Source organism: Manacus candei, unplaced genomic scaffold (assembly GCF_025592945.1).
Source record: "Manacus candei isolate 608988 ecotype Guabito, Panama unplaced genomic scaffold, ASM2559294v1 h1tg000166l, whole genome shotgun sequence".
NCBI lineage: Eukaryota > Metazoa > Chordata > Aves > Passeriformes > Pipridae > Manacus > Manacus candei.
This window is the reverse complement of record NW_026138214.1, coordinates 363,580-384,201: the sequence shown is the minus strand read 5'-3', so window position 1 is coordinate 384,201 and position 20,622 is coordinate 363,580.

Sequence of the window (20,622 nt, the reverse complement as noted above, 5' to 3'; positions counted from 1 at the left end):
ACACGGGTGTAGGGGGCTCCTTGGGGGCCCACCATGCAGCAAATGGGTGGAGGGGGCTGCGTGGGGACCCGCTGAGATGTGGGTGGAGGGGCTGCATGGGGACCCACTGTGAGTGACTGTGTGGATACTCACTGTGCACACCCTCGGGACGGAGGGGTCACAGGAGGAAGGGATCTGTGTGAGGACCCACCATGTGCCCCCCAGCATGGAGGGGTAATGGGTGAAGGAGGGGGCTGTGTGGAGACCTGCACCCCATCAAGGAGGCTTTGTGTGGGGACCTGCCACTGCCCACTCAGGAGCATGCTGCGAAGGTGCCCAGGGTTGGGATCCATCCAGAGAGCCACTGGGATAGCAGGGACGCCTGGGAGGTGCGGTGGCTCAGCAGGGACACCTCGGGGTGGTACCGCTTGGGCACGGGTTGGCAGTGACGGCAGGGTTGGGGGGGTGAAGGGTGGGGTGAGGGATCTGGCCGTGATGGGGCAGGTCCTGAAGGAGTGAACGCTCCTGAAGTGGGGGAAGACCCCCAACCAAAACCACAAGCATTTGAGGGCCGATACTGCCTGTCCATCAGGTCTAGGAATCACGGAAAACAAGGAGAAGGGAGAACCCCCATCCCCCCAAGGCCTTGTGATGGCTCCAGGCGCAGCGACGCTTGGCGGGGCTGCTGGGGCTCAGCTCCCCGCCCTTGGCTCCGTGCCCCAGCGAAGCCCCCTCTGCAGACTGGGAATGCTGGGAGGGCCGTGGGACAGCCCTGCTCCCTGGGCTGGCCTTTCTCATTGAAATGAGGAGGGTTCAGCGCGGAGGGAAGCAGTGACAATCGCTCCCCAGCTCCCAGCCAGTCGGGCTGGGCGGTGTATGTGTGAGCGCGCGGTTCTCCCCTCTCCCCTTTCTTCCTTTTGAATCAAACCAGATGTCTCCCATGAAATGAGATTGCCGGAGCTCACACTGGAGAGAGACAATGCGGAGGGATGCGAGGCTCCCGCCGAGCCACATCGCGCCGCAGCTCTGGCAGAGGCGACGGCTGCGGCGAGGGCTGGGGGGTGGTGGCACTGGTGCCTTGTCACCGAGGCTGGAATTTTCTACCCCCCACTGTATCCTGTATGATTTCCTCTCTCTGGCTCTGGGATCCTTGCAGGGAGGTTTATTCTTTCCCCCCCTCCCCTCTCTGGGTCTACCAGCAGAAGATCTCAGCTGCGGCTAAACTCGGCAGATGGGGCACCCAGCACAAGGAGATGGCTCATCCACTGACTCAGCCGGTAAGGTGCTGCTGGAGCTCTCCTTGAGAGTTTGCCCAGGCACTTTGGGAAGGGGAATTTTTACTTTCGGTTTGGTTTTGGCATCCAGGTTTCCTGATGCATTGCACAAACTCGGGAAGACGCCGGTCAGGCGGTCTGGCGGTGGCTGGTCCCCTCTGCAGCAGGATCTGGTGTGAAGCAGCTGTGGGTTAGAGCTTGTGGTGGTTGTGCTGTGGATGTGCACAAGAAAGGAGAAAAAAGTAAAGCTAAGGGCAGGAGAACCCACCCCACTGCTGCATTTCACGTGACTCATTTTGGTCGTGGGTGTAGAATAGTGTCTTGGAATTACTCTTTTATTTCTTTTTTCACCTTTATGTGAGGATGGGACTTGTGAAAGTGGCAGTTCGGGATTTTCCTTCATCTAAGAGGTGGTGTCTGTTTGTGTTGGGATATGATGGATGGTGGCTCCATAGGCACATACACGTCACATGGCGTATTTTAACACAGGCACTCAGCCCTGTGTGCCACATAGAGGTTACACAGACAAAAATGTGCATTTAGCACACATGGATGTTCACACAAACTGCTGGTTACCTTGCACACACCTGCTGGTACACTCCACACTTACAACCAGGTGAAAACACTGTGTGTGTCTGTGTAAGCACGTGTGTTATAGGTGTGTGTGCAAGTGAGCACAGGTACACAGTTATGTACACTGAAATATGTACATGAACCACATGTATTTCTATACGAGGTGTTTGTGTGCACACACATCTACGTGCAGGGGAGTTCCCAGTGTGGATGTGTATCGTATGTGCACCCATGTGCAGGAGCACATGTGCCAACAGCATGTTGTGGTGCTGTTGGGATCCATCATGTTCTACCCTGTAAATTAGGGAGTTTTCACCTGTCCAAGCTGGATATCACACATGAGGCCAATAGCAATGCCTGCTCTGGAGGCAGCCTGTTATTTTAGGGGCACAGTTTTGCTTCCCATCTCCATTTTAAGTTCTGTCCCAGAGCTCTCAGGAGAAGAAAGGAGAAACCCCTGGAAATCAGAAAGTGAAAGGAAAAAAGGGAAAACAAAAAAGCTCAAACTGCCGAGCTCCAGCTCTGAGCATTCTGTTAGCACGAGCCAGGCCCAGAAATCACCAAACTGACTAAAAAGTTTGTGTGACTCCAAAAAAATAGTGAAAATGGGGTTTCTTTTTATTCACCTTCTCCCGGGGCTGTCGGATTTCACTCTGGTTACATCACCTTGCTTTTCTGCACAGCCACAAGGTCTAGCAACTTACTTTAAAAAACTGAAAATTCCTACTCGTGCAGATTCACATGACTCACAGAGCTGGGAATTTCAGGCAACCAGGAATGCTCATAGAAAAATTGCAGGAATTGGCAAAGCGGGCAGTGACTAATCCTGATGGGTCCCCGATAGCAGCGTCTCTCAGTTCATACAATATTTTGGGGGCGTAGCTGGGCTCCAGCCAAGACTTTGATCCTCTTCCCAGTGATAGCAGCTGCTTGGGAATGATCTTACCTCCCGTCTGGCTTCGCTGCCTCTGGGGAAGCTGGATTTCAGGAGTAATTCAGGTTAAAGTTAGCGCTGCCAGGTGGCTTGAACCGGCTCGATGAGCTGGAGTAGGTCATGGGGGCTCGTGTCGCGGGGCTGTGGGAGGCTGCATTGTTCACAGCTCCACAGATATTGGGGTAAAAGGTTATTTTTTGGGTGCAAGTAGTGCTGGATTGCGAGTGAGGAGTTTGCTGCGGGTGTAATCTCCGCGCAGCTACATCTACTCTGTGAACGTCCCTGCCAAGGTTTTGGCAGAAACGCAGTGTTTCTAGTTAAAAAGTTGGTATTTCCAAATGATTTAAAATCCACATCCCTGAATTACTGTCAGGGAAGAAAAAAAGTATTAATTAAAGCCAGGGACGGCGGCAGAGTCCTCTGAGCAGAGAGGTCGGGATCGCGCAGCAGCGTCACGTGCTCCTCGTCCCTTCCTGAGGCAGGAGGCTGCAGAATGATCAAAGAAAAGGGAGAAACTGCAAACTGCAGCTGCTGCCGGTGCCAGAGTCGGGGAGGGGTGGCCAGGCACCATGGCTGGTGACAGAAAGCCCTGTGGGAGGCAGGAATAAAGCTGACATTGACTGAGGAGGTGCCAGCAGCCTGTCCTTAGGCAAAACAGCAACTTACAGTCACCATCAAGAGCCAACGCAGAGAGAAACGTTCCAGATGAATTTGTGTCATCAATGTGAAGCCAAATTAGGCACTTCCCAGTGCTGCATCCCTCTGCCCCCTGACACAACTCTAGTCCAGGGTAAAGGTCGCAGCTGCTAGGAAAGGTGTAATGCTGGGGGAGCATCCCACATCCCGTAGACTGAGGTGACGAGCCAATGGTGGGGAGGCCAGAGGGAGCAAACACCTGCTTGGAACCAGGACACCATTTTTAGGCTTTTCTTCATTTTCAACTCACATAGAATCATAGAATATTCTGAGTTACAAGGCTGGAGCTGGGGTACTATCACCACGAGCACTCCCAGGCAGCGTCTCCCCATCCCTGGAGAGCTCATTTCCAGAACTGCTCAGCCGCATGCGAAACAGGAGTATCCCAAATGCTGGAAAGCTGGAAAGGTTCCCTTCCACCCTGTGGGGCCGTGGAGCTCTGAGCCCACAGCCCCATGTGCTGGTCATTCCCTGTAGTAAGCATATGGTTCAGAGGTGACTCTGCCCTTCGTGGTGGCCTATCTGCCCAGGATGTCCCTGCCGCCTTGTCTGTGGCTACCACTGTCCGGACAATTCATCTGCTGCCCCTTGATGTTAAACCTCTTTGCTTTGTCGATGGGACTGGCAGCAAGAGGAGTCTTGCTGTCCGTGCGGGGATCCTAAAGTGCTTTGCAAACATTTGTTAATTAAGCTCTTCTATGAGATAAGTAAATTAGCGCAAAGCCTGATCCAAAGCTCCTTGAAGTCCATTGGTTTTGGTGAGCCCAGGTCCATGGGATCAGGCCCAGGAGACCAGATTTTAAAACCCCTCAATTTTGTTAAGAGCTCAGCATATTGTCTGCAGATGGGTGCTAAGCTATGGGGACAATCTGGTGCTGGGACCACGGGTGCTTCACCGTTGGTTGTGATCATGACTGTGGAGGTTTGGACTTCTGGTCATGAGGGTTTTCTGGAAAAACTGCACTAAGTTTGCTGAAGAAATTCCTTCATCCTGAATTCTGGATGATTTTAGGTCTGGGATCAAAAGTGGAGTTCAGTTTCAAGGTCACACTCTTGCCTTATTCCTGCTGCTTAGACATGTAGTTCATTTTCCAAGGAATATGTTTTCCTCCCATTAGAATCCCATCTTCTGCAAGCAGGTAATTCCCAATTTCAATTTCTAGAAGGTCGGGTTTATCATGTGTTTTCTTGAGTATGCCCTCTTCTAAATTTTGTCCAGGGGCATGTTGGGGTTTTGGCCACTTGTCTGGTATCTCTGAATTTCCGTCAGCCCAGAAATCCTGGTGCAGCCACAGATCAGCTCTGTGGGCATCACACCCACCTCCCCTGCAGTGCCAGTAGGGCTGGTTTCTTGCATGTGCTCCCACCGGCTGTGTGGGGCATCCGCCGTCAGTCAGATGCTTCCTGGACATGTCAAGCCCGAGGCCCATGTGTTGGCCAGATGGTCTGTATGTGCCCAGCAAATCCAACATGTCCAGGATGTGCTGGATTCGCTGCACGTTCATTGTCAAGCTGTGCAGCGCATGTGCACATATTTCTGTCCAGGAAATCTTGTAGGGAAATATGGCAGCTCCACCCAAGGGACTTACCTGTCTCCTGTTACCCTGACAAACGAGCCCTGTCTGTATGGGTCCTCCTGAGAGAGGGGGATGTGCCAGATAAGGGGAAATGGTTTCAAACAAAAAGAAGGGAGATTTGCATTAGATGTTAGGAGGAAATCATTCCCTGTGAGGGTGCCGAGGCCCTGGCACAGGATGCCCAGAGAAGCTGTGGCTGCCCCATCCCTGGAGGTGTCGAAGGCCAGGTTGGACGGGGCTTGGAGCAACCTGGGCTAGAGGAAGGAGCCCCTACCCATGGTAGAAGCATAGAACTGGATGAGCTTTAGGGTCCCGTTCAACCCAAACTGTTCCATAATTCCATGATTCTAGGATTTCCAGTCTCGAGACAAGGATGTGAGTCATGGAGTCAAACCAACTTGCATTAGGTGCAACCAGAGGGGCAGTTGTATTTCCCTGAGCTACAGAGGAGCTCCCTCAGCACAGTCACATCTTCCCGCTCGGCGGCTCAGTGCACCCACTTTTAACTCTTTCCAGTTATTTGTCATTTTACATGAAAACAGGGCAGGTTCATCGGAGGGGTGAAGCCCAACAAAATCATATTCTTTCAGGAGTATGGATGTGGGTGGTGTGGGCTGACTGCAGCCACATTTTTAGCCAAAGAAGGCCAACAAAGAGATCTAAAGTATGGATTTGGACATCTGTGCATGGATTGAAGGATTGATGCCTTGTCCCCACTGCCTGTGGTGGAGAATGGTGACAGTGGTTATTCACACTCTTAACACACACAGTTAAATACATATAAAAGAGATTTTTTTACCTTTAATCTGGGCGTTTACTTGCAGTTTATAAATCTCAGGTGGAGTTGGTGTGCATGATCCTTAAGTTTTTTGTGTCTTTCTAAGCAGTTTTACCAAAGTCATGCAGCAAGTCCATGGCACAGCCTAGCAGAGCCAGGATCTTGGTTTTTCTCCTCTGGACAAGCACTATTATTCCAATTTTGTGGGGGAGCACCTATCTCCCTCCCTCCCTTTTCCTCATCGCATTCCACAGCAGTTATTGCACGTTCCTTCAGAGATGAGGAAAGTCATTACGTTGCAGGTGATGCCTCCTTTCCAGGGAGGCTCTAATCATCCCATCGTGCTCCAGAGCTCTTCCTGTTGGTGCTAATTTTAGTCTCATGGTGGAAGTTGCTGCCGGGTGCTCTGGATCGGATGGAGGCTGAGCCACGCAGGTGTGTTGCAATCCTGATGCTGCTCCAGCATCCTGCACGGCCCAGCAGTCTGAATGTCAGACCTGGATGGGAAAAGTCCAAAGAACACATCTTGGGGCTTTTTTAGTGGATTTGCAGTTGCTTCTGCCAGCCCAAGGGTGACTGATGCCTTTCCAGAGGCTCAGCATAGACAGTGGGGACCTACTTTTCCCAGCAGTTCATTCTCATGCAGGCACCTAAACCAGGACCAGGTTTTCCCAGGGCATTCACCTCCCGGCTCTGCCTGTCTGGGCAGGCTCCTGCAGGAATGCTGAGTGATTCTGAGCAAGCAGGTCCTCACTCTGCTGTGCAGAGAAGACCTTGTCAGCAAAGGGACTCTGGGCACAAACAAGCAGGTGATACCATCAGGCCTTTGCGTTTATTCTTTCTCTGCAATTCCATATCCTTTTGGAAGCATCTTGCAGCTTGAAGAGAGGGTGTTTTATCATGGCTCTGGGCTCAGCCTTGCACCGCTCCACTCTGGATGCTGCTCTTGATGGTGAAGGTTGAGGAGTGGGACATGAGGGCCTGGCGTGTATGAGGCACAGCAAAGGGACCTAGAGGAACTGTGGCTGCTCCGTCCCTGGAAGTGTTCAAGGCAAGGTTGGACAAGGCTTGGATCAACCAAGCTCCAAGAGACCTTAAAGCTCATCTTGTGCCATCCACTTGCCATGGGCAGGGACACCTGCCACTAGACCAGGTTGCTCCAAGCCCTGTCCAACCTGGCCTTGGACATTTCCAGGGATGGAGCAGCCACAGCTTCTCTGGACAACTTGTGCCAGTGTCTCACCACCCTCACAGGGAAGAATTTCATCCTTTGCCAGGTTAAGACATTCTCCTTTGTCCCATCACTTCAGACCCTGGTCCAAAGTCCCTCTTCAGCTCTCTTGGAGCCTCTTAAGGCACTGGAAGAGGCTCTAAGGTCTCCCCAGAGCCTTCTCTTCTCCAGGCTGAATTCAAGCTCATTGAAGGTTTCTTAGAGTTCCCTTCGCCTCTGCCTCCCAGGCGTTAAGGATCCTGGCAATACTCCCATTGCTAGGTTTAAAACCTGGGAAGAACAAGGTCTGTGCCCAGTCTGGAGTGGACACCTGGCCTCGACCCTCCTCGGTTTTGCCCAGGCACCACTGCACCAAATGCATGGCGAGGCAGAATCAGGCCCTGAGCCAATTTAACCCTTCTTCTTATCAGTCTAGACATCCTCATTATCCAGATAAAAGTCTGATCCCTCACTGAATCCCACTAAGCTCCTGCCTGTACAGTGCTGAAGGCAGAGGGCACTCGTCCTCACCCAGGACTCCCCTGCAGGTGGAAGATGCTGCCCCGGCCCTGGTTCCTGTGCTGGGAGCAGGTCGTGGAGCGAGCGTGTATTATTCCGAGTACTTTACCAATTACAAGTCATTACTAATGCCTTTATTACTATTATTTAATAGATCATGTTAATTATTATTATTAATTTGCTTTAAAAGCAGTGTTTCCATAGTAACGGGGAGATGTGTGCTGCTTTTCAGGCACATCAAGTGGACATGTTCCTGCCTCCTCCCCAACGGGCTGGCAGCCTACTGCAGGGCTGGGTGATGGAGGGGGCTGTTCTTCAGTCCCTGTGGGGATTGTACCAGCAGGGCCATTCAGGGAAGGATGTCAGCACTGTCTCTGTCAATGGAGAGTCCCTCGTGCCATTAAGAAGTTCCTGCGGGATGCACACTTTGTGCCTAAATGCTGCAGAACCCCCAGGAGAGTAGATCAGGTGCAGTAATGTTTGTACTCTGTGTGTGACCCAGGAGTGAAGGTGCCAGTGCTAATTCCTGCTTTGCTGATTCCCTGGCCCCCAGCACTCCCTCAGAAAGTGCCTTATCTCGTTTTATGTTTTCCAGTCAGCTGCAGAAGGACCAAGACTTGGAAGTCAGACTGAAGTCCGACAGATCTTGCATTCCCTGGCTGCAAGATGCCAAATCCCAGAGAGGTCTGCAGTGAGCTGGGAGCTGCTGCCAGCGTGCAAGGAAGCTCTGAGCCTCGGCAGGTGCCACAATGGTTCCAAGGGCAAAGGACCATCCAGGATGCTCAGGTGTCACCTCCCCAGTCTCAGGCAGTGTGCAGGCCCTCGTACAGGTACCCATGTAGTGAGAGGGGAGCATGGGGATGGTGTCGGCTCTTCCAGGATGTGTTCAAGGCTTTGCCGAGGGCGGAAAGGGAACGCGGGCACGCTGCTTTGCAGATGAGATTTAAACACTGAGCCCATGTTTAAAGTTTGTCTCTACCCATCCTGTCCCTCTCACACTGTGCTCTTTGGCCTTTGCCCTGTGCTCTGCCACGGTCATTCCTCCCAGGAGGGATGTGCCTCACACACAGCTCCTGGGGGGCCGAGGGGCTTGGAGTATAATTTGTTGGGGACCACGTACCCCACCAGCAGTGATGGTACCAGCATATCAGGCTGTGCGCTGTGACCTTGGGAGACAAGTTTGCAGCAGAGGAGATGCAAGAGGCCAAAAGTAAAGCTCAGCCAGGAGTGGTGGGCTGGGGTGTGTCCTGACCCCTGCAGTGCTCAGTGAGAGCGGGTGCCCAGCAATCACTCTGAAACGAGCTGGAGCACTAATTGCTGGCAGCCTGAACACAGAGCCCAGCGCTGGGGAGCCCATGGGGACCACGGCTCCATCTGCCCAACCTTGAGGGATCCCTGCAGGGCTGGAGCCAGACATGCTGTCGCCTCGTCCCTGCTGGCCCAGGTGTCCCCAAGGGTGGCACTGGGAGCAGACATGTGTCCCCACACTGGCTGGGTCCCTGGCCTCTGCCTCGTGCTGGCAGGTCATCATCAATTCCATTCCCCCACCGCTTTCTGTGTTATGAGAGCAGTGGAAATCCATCATCTTCATAAAGGTTCCCGCCAGAGGCTCGATCCAGCAGCTCCTCAAGGGGGTCTGGAAGCTGCAGCCTTAAGGCACACCAGCAGTGACACCCAGGCAAGCAGCAGTGCTTAAGGCACTTGCTATAAAGGTAAAAGCACTTGTTCCACAACAGCATATCCCACATCTCTCCAGTTCACCCTGTGCTGGCCTCTGCTGTCCTGGGATGGTGGGTTCCCTGGGACTGGATGAGGAGATAACCCTGCTAAGCTCTGCGTGTCCCTGGGGAGAGGCAGATCCTGTGAGTGTTTCAGCTGCTAAGGATCAGAAATGGGGATGGCAGGTGGCTGGGACAAAAGCCCCATGTCACTGTCACCCCCCATGCCAGCCGTGGTGTCCCCGGGGTTCAGGGGGCTCTGGCTGCCCTGATGTGGGGTGCAGGCAGGTCCTGTCTCTGTCTAGACAGGACTCACAGGGAGCACAGAGGTACCGTGGTCCCACAGGGACACCCGTGCAGCTCTGAGCTGCACAAAAGCTGCTGAATGCACCCGCTCCTCCCCCTGCTCCTCCAGAAGTGGAGAAACACAAAAGAGAGAGGCAGGAGGGCTGGGAGCGGTGGGAGAGAGGGAGGGAGGGAGAATCCCCCATGCCCGGAGCTAATCCCAGCTCCACTCAGAGAGGGATCTCGAATAACAACCATCCGTGGTCGAGGCCAGATGGATTTGATTTAATAACAAAGCAGGGGGGCTTGGGATCATTTCGGAGCCTGCCAAGGGGCCAGATCCTCCACAAGCAGCAAAGAGCCATCCGGTGTAAATCCAAGCGTGAGCTGCAAACTGCTCACATGCTTCCCAAACTGCCAGGATTGCCTCAACTGTGGGGACATCTCCTGCCCCTCAGGAGCTCTCTGGGTCCTGGCAATCCCAGCCACCCACAGGGCACAGGGCCATGCTGAACCAGAGGGGCTGCACGTTTATCATGTGGACATGGCCAGGGGGGAGAAGGGGAAAGGCAATGCCTGAGGGCTTCCACAGCCCAGCTGTAGTGTGTCACCTTGAGTATGGCTCAGCTCAGTGGGCTCAGACCCCTTTATAGGGTGTCCAGTGAGAGGAGCATGGGACAGCCCTTGGCCCTGCTTTTGCAAAGCCCAGGAGACTCCCCCTCTGCACCCCACAGTGGCCGAAGCCTCCCACTCCCTAGTTTCAGCATCTTGGAGGCAAGGAGGTGGCTCAGGACAGTGTCATCCCATCCCTGGTCCCTGCATCATGCCAAAGAAGGAGGCAATGCCCAGGAGAGGGGGTAGCACCTGGGGCAGTGATGCTGATCTCAGGTTTTACCCTGCTCCTGCCTCAAATCCCACCCTGGATTTGCTTTGGAGAGTGCAGGTGGGTGCAAGGTGGGTTCTTGCACATGGCAGAAATTCAGCATTTGGGGAAAGAGCCCCCCAACTGGCTGAGCCTCCTCCTGCCCTCCCAGGACACTTGGGGCCCTGTCCTAGACCCCAGTGTCAGGAGATGCAGTAGGTGCCTTTTAGCCATGCCTGACCTGTTCCCTTCCTTAAAGCAGACACAGAGTCAGTGTCAGCAGGTAGATGCTTGGGATGACTTTGGGGACCAGGCTTGCTGAGGCAACACCAAAAAGGCTGCCATCCCCTTTCCATCCGTGTTCCACATGGTCCTTGGTGGTGCTGAAAAGGCGGTGGTCCTGTGGCAGGCAGGGTCATGGAGCAGCAGAGCAGCAGATCACCTCACTGCCAGGCCATCCCCACAGCCCTGTTTGCCACGTCTGCCAGTTGGTGCCTGGGCCAGGCAGCCTCCCTGGAGATCTTGTTTCTGGAAATCGGAGCAGGCTTGGCGCTGCCCCGGCAGGTCCCCGAGCAGCAGGAGGTGCTGCCGTCAGCCCAACACCTGCAGGCTCAGTCGGCGACTGCTCCCGTCTGGATCATTTGGCGCTCTGCCGTGAGAGCAACGAGATCCCGGCGCCAGTGATGTGCCGGCAAGAGCAGAGGAGTGTTTTGTGCTCGGTGAAGGATGCTGGGGCCGTGCAGCTGGGCTGGAAGGACAGCGGGAGGCAGGAAGGTCCATCCCAGAAGCAGGGAGCCGGCATGCTCTGTGCGGAGAGGCCGGGGTGCAGGAGCTCTCACATGCATATCTCCATGTCTCCAAGGGACTGTGTATCCTGCTCCAATGGTCCCCTGCTCAGGACACCGTGTTCATCTCCATCCCTGTCCCACCTGCTCCCCGGTGGCACCATGTTTTCTTGCTCCGTGCGGGGGCTGCAGCTGGTTTCCGATTCCTGCTTCCACCCAGCAACGCTGTTGGCAGCATGTCCCGTCTCCTGGTGGGCTCACCGGGACTATCTGCTGTCCGGGAGCCTTTTTCCCTTCTCTTTGCTGCTGGCAAACGGCCTGAATAGAGAACCGGGTTGGAGTAGGGTGATTGAGGGAGGCGAGGGCTGTGCTGCCGGTGCTGTTCCACCACTGGGGTCAGGACGTGGTTGTTCCTTCCCACACTGGCGTCAAGGGGATGCTCCCCACAACCCAACGCTGCACTGGGTGCTCAGGGACAAGCGCTGCCGGCAGCGCAGACTTCAGAGAGGGATGTTTTCTCTCCTCATCCCCTTGGGAAGACGCCAGCCTGGTATGGGAGCTCGGGACCATCTATTCCCAGCTCTGCTGCCCTAATGAGAAGCAGTCTCTCAGCTCTGGCCCCGTGCCTGTAAAAACGAAGCCGTGCCTGTGCTTTCGGTGCCACGTGCTCTGCGGCCAGAGCAGGGGTCTGTGGAGCCGTGTGGCACCGGGCAGCGAGAGGGTGGCATCCCTGGGGGCGAGCACCCCCGGGCTGCTGGGAGCCTGAGGGCTCTGGATGGCAGCCGGACGATCCCCACGCCATCCTGTGTCTCCAGAGAGTCCCATCCTGGGACTTCTCAGAGAGGAGTGACATCTCTGAGTCCCAGCCTCCTGCAGGAGCCACAGGCTGAAGCTGACCGTGGCGCTGGCGCACCCGAGCCCACCCGCCGGGACACGGGGAGAGGAGCCGCCGTGGACAGCGTTGTCCCGGGTCTGGGCTCCCCGCTCTGTACTGCGGGCGTCAGACACGAGATGGAGCTGCCGATCCCTCCTGTGCCCTGCCGGGAGCCGGGCTGCGCTGAGCTGACTTTGGCCCCTGTCCGGCCGGACGACCCCGCTGCTGAGCACAGCCGGAGTGACCCTCCCGGGGGTCTGCTATCGCCTTCGGGGGCTGTTGGCCCGCCTTGGCCGCGCGTCTGAGGGTGCGGGCAGGCGGGCGCAGGGCCTGGGAGTGCGGGTCCGCGCGGTGAGAGGGGTTTGGTGCCGTGTCTTTGCTGATGCAGAGCCCCACGGGGACCACGGCTCTGCTGGTCCCTCACTGCCCAGGGGAAGGGAACAAGGATGGACCTGGCCGCGTGTCAGCAAAAGCACGCAGCTACTCAGGCCCTGGGGATTACAGAATCACAACTGGTTTGAGTTGGAAGGGATTTTAAAGCCCAGCTTGTTCCACCCCCTGTAATGGGCAGGGACACCTTCCACTAGACCAGGTTGCTCCAAGCCCCATCCAACCTGGCCTTGAACACTTCCAGGGATGGGGCAGCCACAGCTTCTCTGGGCAACCTGTGCCTCACCACCCGCATGCCTGAGAGAGCAAAGGTCTGTGCAGAGCCTGTCGTACGGATGATGCTGTATAATCATGAATAATATGTGGGTTTATTTGCATTATGGTAGTTTCCAGCATCCTCATAGGAGAGCAGGGCTTGGATTTGCAAGGGGCCATGTATGGATGTCTTACCAGAGGGGATGTGTCACTGGACCTGTTGGTCACCAAAGCAAGTGAACTCACTGGTGACATCAAGATTGGAGGCAGCCTGGGCTGCAGTGGCCACGCGCCAGTAGAGTTCGTAGCCCTGAGGGATGTGGGACAGGTAGAGCCAAGTTAGGGCCCTGAATTTTAGGAAAAAACCTGTGAGCTGCTCAAGGAGTTGGTCATAGGGATCCGCTGGGAAACTGCCCCTGGGGACAAGGGGGTAAGAACAGGGTTGGCAGGTCTTTAAGGACACTTTCCACAGAGTGCAAAAGCTCTCAATCCATGTGAGTAAGGAATTAGGAAAGAAGACAAGAGACTAGCATGTCTGAGTCAAGACCTGCTGCTCAAATCAAAGGGCAAGAAGGAAATGGACAGGCAAGTGGGATCATGGAAAGAGGAGGAGGGGCAATGGCTTTAAACTGAAAAGCAGTAGGTTTAGATTAGATATTAGGAAGAAAATCCTCCCTGTGATGGTGGTGAGGCCCTGGCACAGGTTGCCCAGAGAAGCTGTGGCTGCCCCATCCCTGAAAGCATCCAAGACGAGGTTGGATGGGGCTTGGAGCAACCTGGTCTAATGGAAGGTGTCCCTGCCCATGGCAGGAGGATGGAATGAGATGGGCTTTGAAGTCCCTTCCACCCCAAAGCAGTCTGTGATTCTGAGATTCTATATGTTTGAAGAGACCATCTCTATACAGAGAAACCCGCAGGTGTTAAGATGGAAAAAGGCTGGAAGAATGTGCTGAACCCAGCCTGGCAAATGGAGAAACTGAGGCACAGACCTGTGCATCATGAACAGATCAGCTTCGAGGACCCCACGCCCCACTGGAGGGTAGAGGGGATGTTTTAGGGGGTGGACTGAGCACTACAGACCAGGCAGATCTGAGTGGCCAGTGAGAGGGACCAGGCTCTGCACTGAGAAGTGCAAAGGTAGAAGCAGAGGCAGTGGAAGGAGGAACTCACCTCCAGCATGGAACAGTTTGGGCAGTTTGATGCTCTCTGTCGGTGGAGCCGAGGGTGTTTCCTGACTGTCCGTGAGTCATTCCCAGTGGGGTCTGTCCTCCAGCTCCTCTCGTGCAGTGGCTCTTGGGGCTTGCGTTACAGCACCTTGTGCTCCAGCTGCCGTTGGCCCCCACATCTTCCATTCTCCTGCTCTCTGCAGCAATCGGAGTCTTCAGCCAGCACAGCCCCCTTTCCAGGCTCCATCCTGCCCTGTCCAACCCAACCCTTTGGTCTCAGCTCTGCCCTCAGATCACAGCGGGGATCTCCCTGGCTTCCACATCCCAAACCCCTTTGAAACAGTGGCTGAACCACAGGGCTCACAGCTCCCAACCCGCAGCCGCGGGGCCCTTGGCAACAGGCAAACAAACAGCCCTGTCGCTGGCTCCGTCACTGGGTGATTCATGGTGAGGCCGGGAGGGCTCGCTCAGCCACTCAGCCTCTCCTGCCTGGGACAAACCGGCATGAGGCGTTTTTTCATCACATTTTTCCTTTGATGTCAATCTGTTCGTCTCCAGTCTCCCTTGCCTTTTACGTCCAAATCCCATTAAGAAAACTCCCACTGCTCCTCCACCCACGCGTCTGGGGGTGCTGCAGGAGCAGCTCCGATGCGGGTGAGCCTGGGCTGTGGGGCTGCTCCAGCTTCACCCCTGCCAGTCCCTGGTTCCCCCTGCAAACCACATCCTGGGGTCTCCCCGTGGCCTCTGTGGGGCTCCAGGCTCTTCCCCAGAGCCAATATCCAAAGCTTCCCCCCACGGGGCAGATTTGTCCACCATCCCTTGGGGAAAGATCTTTCCCCCCCCCAGCACAGATGGGAGCGGCCTCGGGACTGTTCGAACTGTGCAGGGGCAGGAGAAAGCGGAGGGTGAGTCCCCCATCCCCCCCGTCAGTGCCGTGCCATGAGCGCGGCTTCGTGCGACGTCCTGCTCTCATTTCTGTGACTGAACCCGTTTCGTTTTCTCCTTTAACCTGCGGGACTCTCCCAGCGCTTCCGTTTTGCACTATTTTGAGTGCAAATTTTTTTTGGTTGGTTGGTTGGTTTTGGTTTGTTTGTTTGTTTGTTTGTTTGTTTGTTTGTTTTTTCAGCACTAAATGTGGTAAAGCCAACCATCTTTACCCATCCTGCTCCCCTGCGCCCCGGCGGGAAAGCTGAGGGGACCGGGAGGGAGAGGTGTAGTAAAACAGCAGGAAAACAGCCCTGGTGCAGAATGCTCTGTGGAGGGAAATGAATGGAAACGGCTGTGGACACGCCCATCAGGGCTGGCGTGATTTGGCCGGGGCAGCTTCCCCTGCTGACGGATACGGGGAGAGTGCAGAGGGGGGAAGGTGCTCGGCAGCCCCCCGGGGCCCAGGCCCTGGGCTGGTGCCCAGCAGTGCCCAGCAGTACAGGTTCCCTCCCTGGAGGCTGCAGCCCGGGCGCTGAGAGCTGGCTGCTCCCAGCAGCTCTCCACTGCAGGAGGAGCCTGCGGAGGCTCAACACGCCAAGTGCACGGAGAGAATGAGTCAGGCCACGGGACTGGGCGAGAAGTCCCTGAAGGAACAGTGTAGATCTGTGTCAGCGGGGATTTAGGCTGAATATGCAGAAAAAGGTTCTTCCCCCAGAGGGTGGTTGGGCACTGACCACACTCCACAGGGCAGTGGTCACAGCATCAAGCCTGACACAGCTCAAGGACTGTTTGGACAACGTGTCAGGCACTTGGTGGGATTTTGGGGTGTCCTGTGCAGGGCCGGGAGTTGGACTCCGCGATCTTTGTGGGTCCCTTCTAACTCAGGATATTCTATGATTCTATGGTTTTTCCTGTCAGATCCTGCTCTCTGAGATTGTCAGCATTGCTCAGAGTTGCCTCTGCAGCAGCAAAAGGTTGTAGATTTAGGAGGAAAGAATGGAAGAATGAAGATTTCCATGTCCCTGCAATTTTGAGCTGAAAGAAGCCAACATGATATTTTATATGAGAAAATGTCTGGGATGTTTCTGGCAGGATGTACTGTCACCGAGGGGTTTGTTGCTGTCAGATCCAGGGTGGCTAAAAGGACAAACAGGCTCAAGATAGGGATGAGATGGAGAGTTTGGAGGAGCAGTGAATTTATAAAACATCTCTGGCATAAGAAGACCTCAAGCTGCTTACCAGCAGCTGGATGTGCTGGGGCTTGATTTCCTTCTGCCAGTGTGGGATGGGCCATCTGCTCTGCTCCCAGGTGGTCACAGACATCTGGAGACATGACTGCTTCCCTGGGGAGCTGCCAAAGAGGGACAGAGCCATCCCCAGCTGTGAGATGGTGGCACTACCTGAGGAACTGGAACAGCATGAGGTCTGCCGAGGAGGTGGGATGCTATTTCGAAACATGAGGTGCATCCACTCTGTCCCTTCTGCACTGGGGATGCCAGGAGGGATGTGCTGAGGCCATGTCGTTCCCAGGCCATCTCTGGCCTCTCCCTGCTTCTCCCTTCTAAAGGCAGTGAAAGGGATGTGAATATCTGCACAGTCAGTGTGGGGCTCTGGGTGTTTGTCCTGGCACTGTCCCTGCTCATGTGCCTTGTCCCCATCCCTTTCCCAGGGCTACAGGACTGCGGGAGTGATGTCTGGGGGTTGCTCTCTGCCACAGCCCCCAGTCAAAGGTGGGGTTTAATCACTGCAGTTGGAGCAGAGGGGCAGGGCTGGATGTTGTGTACATGGGCAAAGTGCAGAAGTGGGAGATGCCACTCTACAGGTTGGAATAGTTCATCCTGAAGCCATTCCTGGAGATATTTGTCTTGTGGGATCCTTAAAGTCCCAAGCAGTGAACACCCTTGAGCAAATGGCTGTTTTACTGTGGGAGCTGCAGCAGCCTTGGGCTGCAGTTTCTTGCACTGGCAAACACCCATCCTGGGGATTCCCCAGGACAGAGTGAAGGTGCCAGGAGCCCTGCCCACTCCGGGACTTGGGCCCTGAGGCCCAAGTGTGGGGCTGGGTTGGCATCGTGGAGGATGCTGAGGAAGCTTAGCAGGGCTGTGGTCAGCCCTGGAGGCAAGATGCCTTTTATCCACCTTCAGCGTGGCACTGGGGAGGGCTGAGCCCTGCCAACAATCTGGATCCTCTACAGCTCCATCCCGCACAAACCTCCCTTCGGCACCTCCACTGCCCTGTGAGGAAACTGGAGAGCTGCTGCCCACTGACACAGCCAGGGATTCCTCTGGCCCGGGATGAGGGCTGGCACACTCACGTTCTGCCCACGGTGCTGACTGGGGCTCGGAGGCTCTGGCTTTCTGCGTGCCAAGGTGAGCTGGCACAGACCGCGTGGCAGGAAAACCTCCGCTGCCCTGCCAACCACATCCCTGCCCTGGCACCCCTGGCTGTGCCACAGGCTGGAGAGGCAATGCCACGGGACTGGCCAGGGAGCTCCAGAGCACTGCATTTAGGCCAGAGGGCAGACACACCCCATCTCCAAGGGGGGATTTTCCCTTTCCAGCCCATCCAGAGTGCAGCCCATTCCTGTCTGGGGTATCCTAAGGGGCATCCCATCCCTTCCTGGCAGTATCTTAAGGGACATCCCTGCTTTGGATCCTTTTATAGCACAAACAGTGGGAGTGAGTAGGAATCACCACAGGCAGCTCTGCTGGTTTATTTGTGAAGTCCCCGGTCCCTGCTCTGCCTTGAGGCACTGCATGCCCACTGAGATCACCCACTTCCAGAGACCCTCAGCTCTCTCATGGCTGAGATGACTCTGCTGCTGCACTGTGGGAAGCAGAGACTAATTTCCACCAGTGTTGAGATTCCCCTGATTTGCCCCAGGTGCCCCTTTGTCTTGCAAAGTGCAAAGGGATTTTTAACTTCTTCAGGTCTCCCCCTCAGAATCGATGTGGGTGAGCCAGGGTCCTACCAGTCACTGTGGTTTGGGGGGCTGTTCCAAGGTGGCATTTAGTGGAACACATCCCTGGATGGTGGGTGTGTACGTGTGTGTGTGAGCCCCCATCCTCTGCCCCATGCTGGCCTGGGCTGGTGCCAGCCCATTGTCTTTTGGCTTTTCCTGTGCATGCCAAGTGTGCTGCTTTGGGAAAACTGGTCATGAGGATGTGAGCGTGACCCCAACCCCACAGCACCGGGGGCTGTGGGGAGCAGAAAACTGGCTTGTTTGGTACCTTACACTCATTCCTTTCAGTGAAATGGAATATTTCGAGCGGATGTTTGCATGGTCTACTGACTTTATGGAAAATAGGCTGACCCTACTCGATAGAAGCAACCCACAGCAAAGCTGGAAAAGGGGCAGGAGGGCTCAGCATCCCACCTCTGATCCCCCATGTACTTAACTCAGGGGTTGGATAACAGAGCCACAAAGCAACACGGCACCAGATCAGCTTTTCCTTTATAGCTCTCCCCTCATGGGAAAACATGAGATGCATTTTCCATTGGGTCACCTTTTTCCATGTGGCAGCCCAGCCACAGTACCTGTGCTCAGGGTTTGGGAGGGTCTGGGGGAGTGTGGAGCAGGCTGCACACCCCAGAGCACACCCGGCACTGTGGATGGGCTTCTGTCTCTGCTGCTGTACCCATGAGGCCCTGCACAAATGGGTCCCTGCTGTCTTCTAAAGAGGGATTCAGACACTGAATTTTAGGGATGTTTTTTTCTTAAGAGTGAAGCATGGGAATGTGGGGGGACGTGGGCATCCTCATGGTGGTTGCTGTGGGCAGACATCTGCCCCAGCACAGGCAGACAGAGCTGTTCCCATCTCAGGAGCTCCAGCAGAGCAGAGGTGACTTGTTCCAGTGTCCCCAGGGGACATGACAGGTGCCCCATGAGCCTGACCCTGCACCCACAGAGTCTCATCCTCCCATTAGGCCTGTTGTCTGTCCATCTGCTCTGCCTGGCTGCTGCTCATGGGGCAGTTTGCTGCTGGTGGTGGTTCCCAGACTGTCCTGGGTGGAGGGGCTTGGACAGGATCCATGCCAGAGCAGCCTGGGGGCTGCTCTCCTTCCCACTGTTGGATATCAGAGCAGAACCACTGGCACTGTCCTGGCTGTTGTGTGCTGCCAATCACAGCTCCTCAATAAATACAACTGGTAAATCTATTCATTTTACATCTCTAATTGATGTATTGCTGTAATTACCTTTTATAACAAGGCAATTAAACCCTATTAAAGATTATTAGCTAATTAAAACTCCTCTATACACACACCCCAACCTCCTTATGTGCACAGATTGTTGAGGGGGGTGGTGGAACTGGAAGCCCATTGCAGCCAGAGCTTTGAGGTCAGCATGGCATGATGTGATGGGTCAGGGTGCTGGATGGGGAGATCAGGGAATCACAGGGTGGTTTGTATTGGAAGGGACCTTAAAGCTCATCTAGTTCCAACCCCCTGCCATGGGCAGGGGCTCCTTTCACTAGACCAGGTTGCTCCAAGCCCTGTTCAACCTGGCCTGAAACACTTCCAGGGATGGGGCAGCCACAGCTTCTCTGGGTAACCTGTACCAGGGCCTCACTGTCCTCACAGGGAAGAATGTCCTCCCAACAGCTCATCTAAACCTACTCTTTTTCGGTTTAAAGCCATTCCTCCTTCTCCAGGTCCCACCTTGGCCTCTGCCACCATCTCTTTCTTCATCCTTGGGCATGGCACTTAGGCAGGTCTATAGGGCTAATGGACTGCTGCGTGCACCCAACCCAGCAATTTTCAACTCTCTTGGGTCAAAGATGGGAAAAAATTTGGAGGCTGGGATCTCCTCCTCCTGGTAGTAGGGTGGGTGGGGGTGAAGGGCTAAGGATGCTACATCTTTTTGGCCAGAAGAGAGAGTTGGAAAGAGAAAATCCTGGAGATGGGGTGTATCTGCCCTGGAAAGGAAATAGCTGGAGAAATGGCTCTGTGCTAGGGCCAAGAGTGAGGGGAGTGCATCAGCTGGGAAGAGCACTTGGAAGGTGTGGGGGGGACCAGGATGGCTCAGCCCTGGGTTGCTCTGATGCCAAAAGCTGTGCAGTCTGGGAATTGAACGCAGGATCCTTGCTAAGAGCCTAAAAGAGCTGAAAAGCCACTGGAAAAGCAGCCCACAGGGCTCCCCCGAGGGGCACTGCCTGGCACCATGGCATGTCCCCTTCCTCACCCCTCTGTGCCAGAGCAGCTGCATGGTGTGGGGGTCCCTGGAGCTGCAGCTCCTCTTGCTGCCCCCACCCCCAGCTCCATCACTGCCCACATATGCACAAGTGTTTGCACCACATTTGTGATATTCCTGGAATATTTTGGAGGCTAAAGAGCTGGAAGGGAGTTGAAATTCCAGGGATGTGACTGCTTTCTGCCTTCTGAGTCACATGAGGAAGATACAGCCCAAGCTGAGAGCCTCTCCTCAAGCCCCAGACTCCTGTCCACCCCTCATCCCTCACCCTTCTGTTGCTCTGTTGCAGGGTCCTGCACCCTGAGTTCCTTCGGTGCCCATGGAACCTGGAGAAATCCATATTTGTGGGCTGAAGCATGGCACCCTGCCCATACTGGAGCTGTGGAGCACAGACTGTCCTCCTGGCTCATCTGGTTTGAGTTAAACCCTCCTTCCTCGCACAAGTGCCAAGTGCCTCTTTGCCAGACCCAGTGACCAGCTCAGGGCTGTGCTGGTGATGGGCTCCCCATGCCCCTGTGCCTGTGCTGGGTCAGGATGCTCTTGCCTGCCCTGCTCTACAGTGGGGCTGAGGACATCGCCCCTGCAGCCCCCAGGGGGTGGTGGGGAACAGAGCGGTGTGGGGCTGTCTG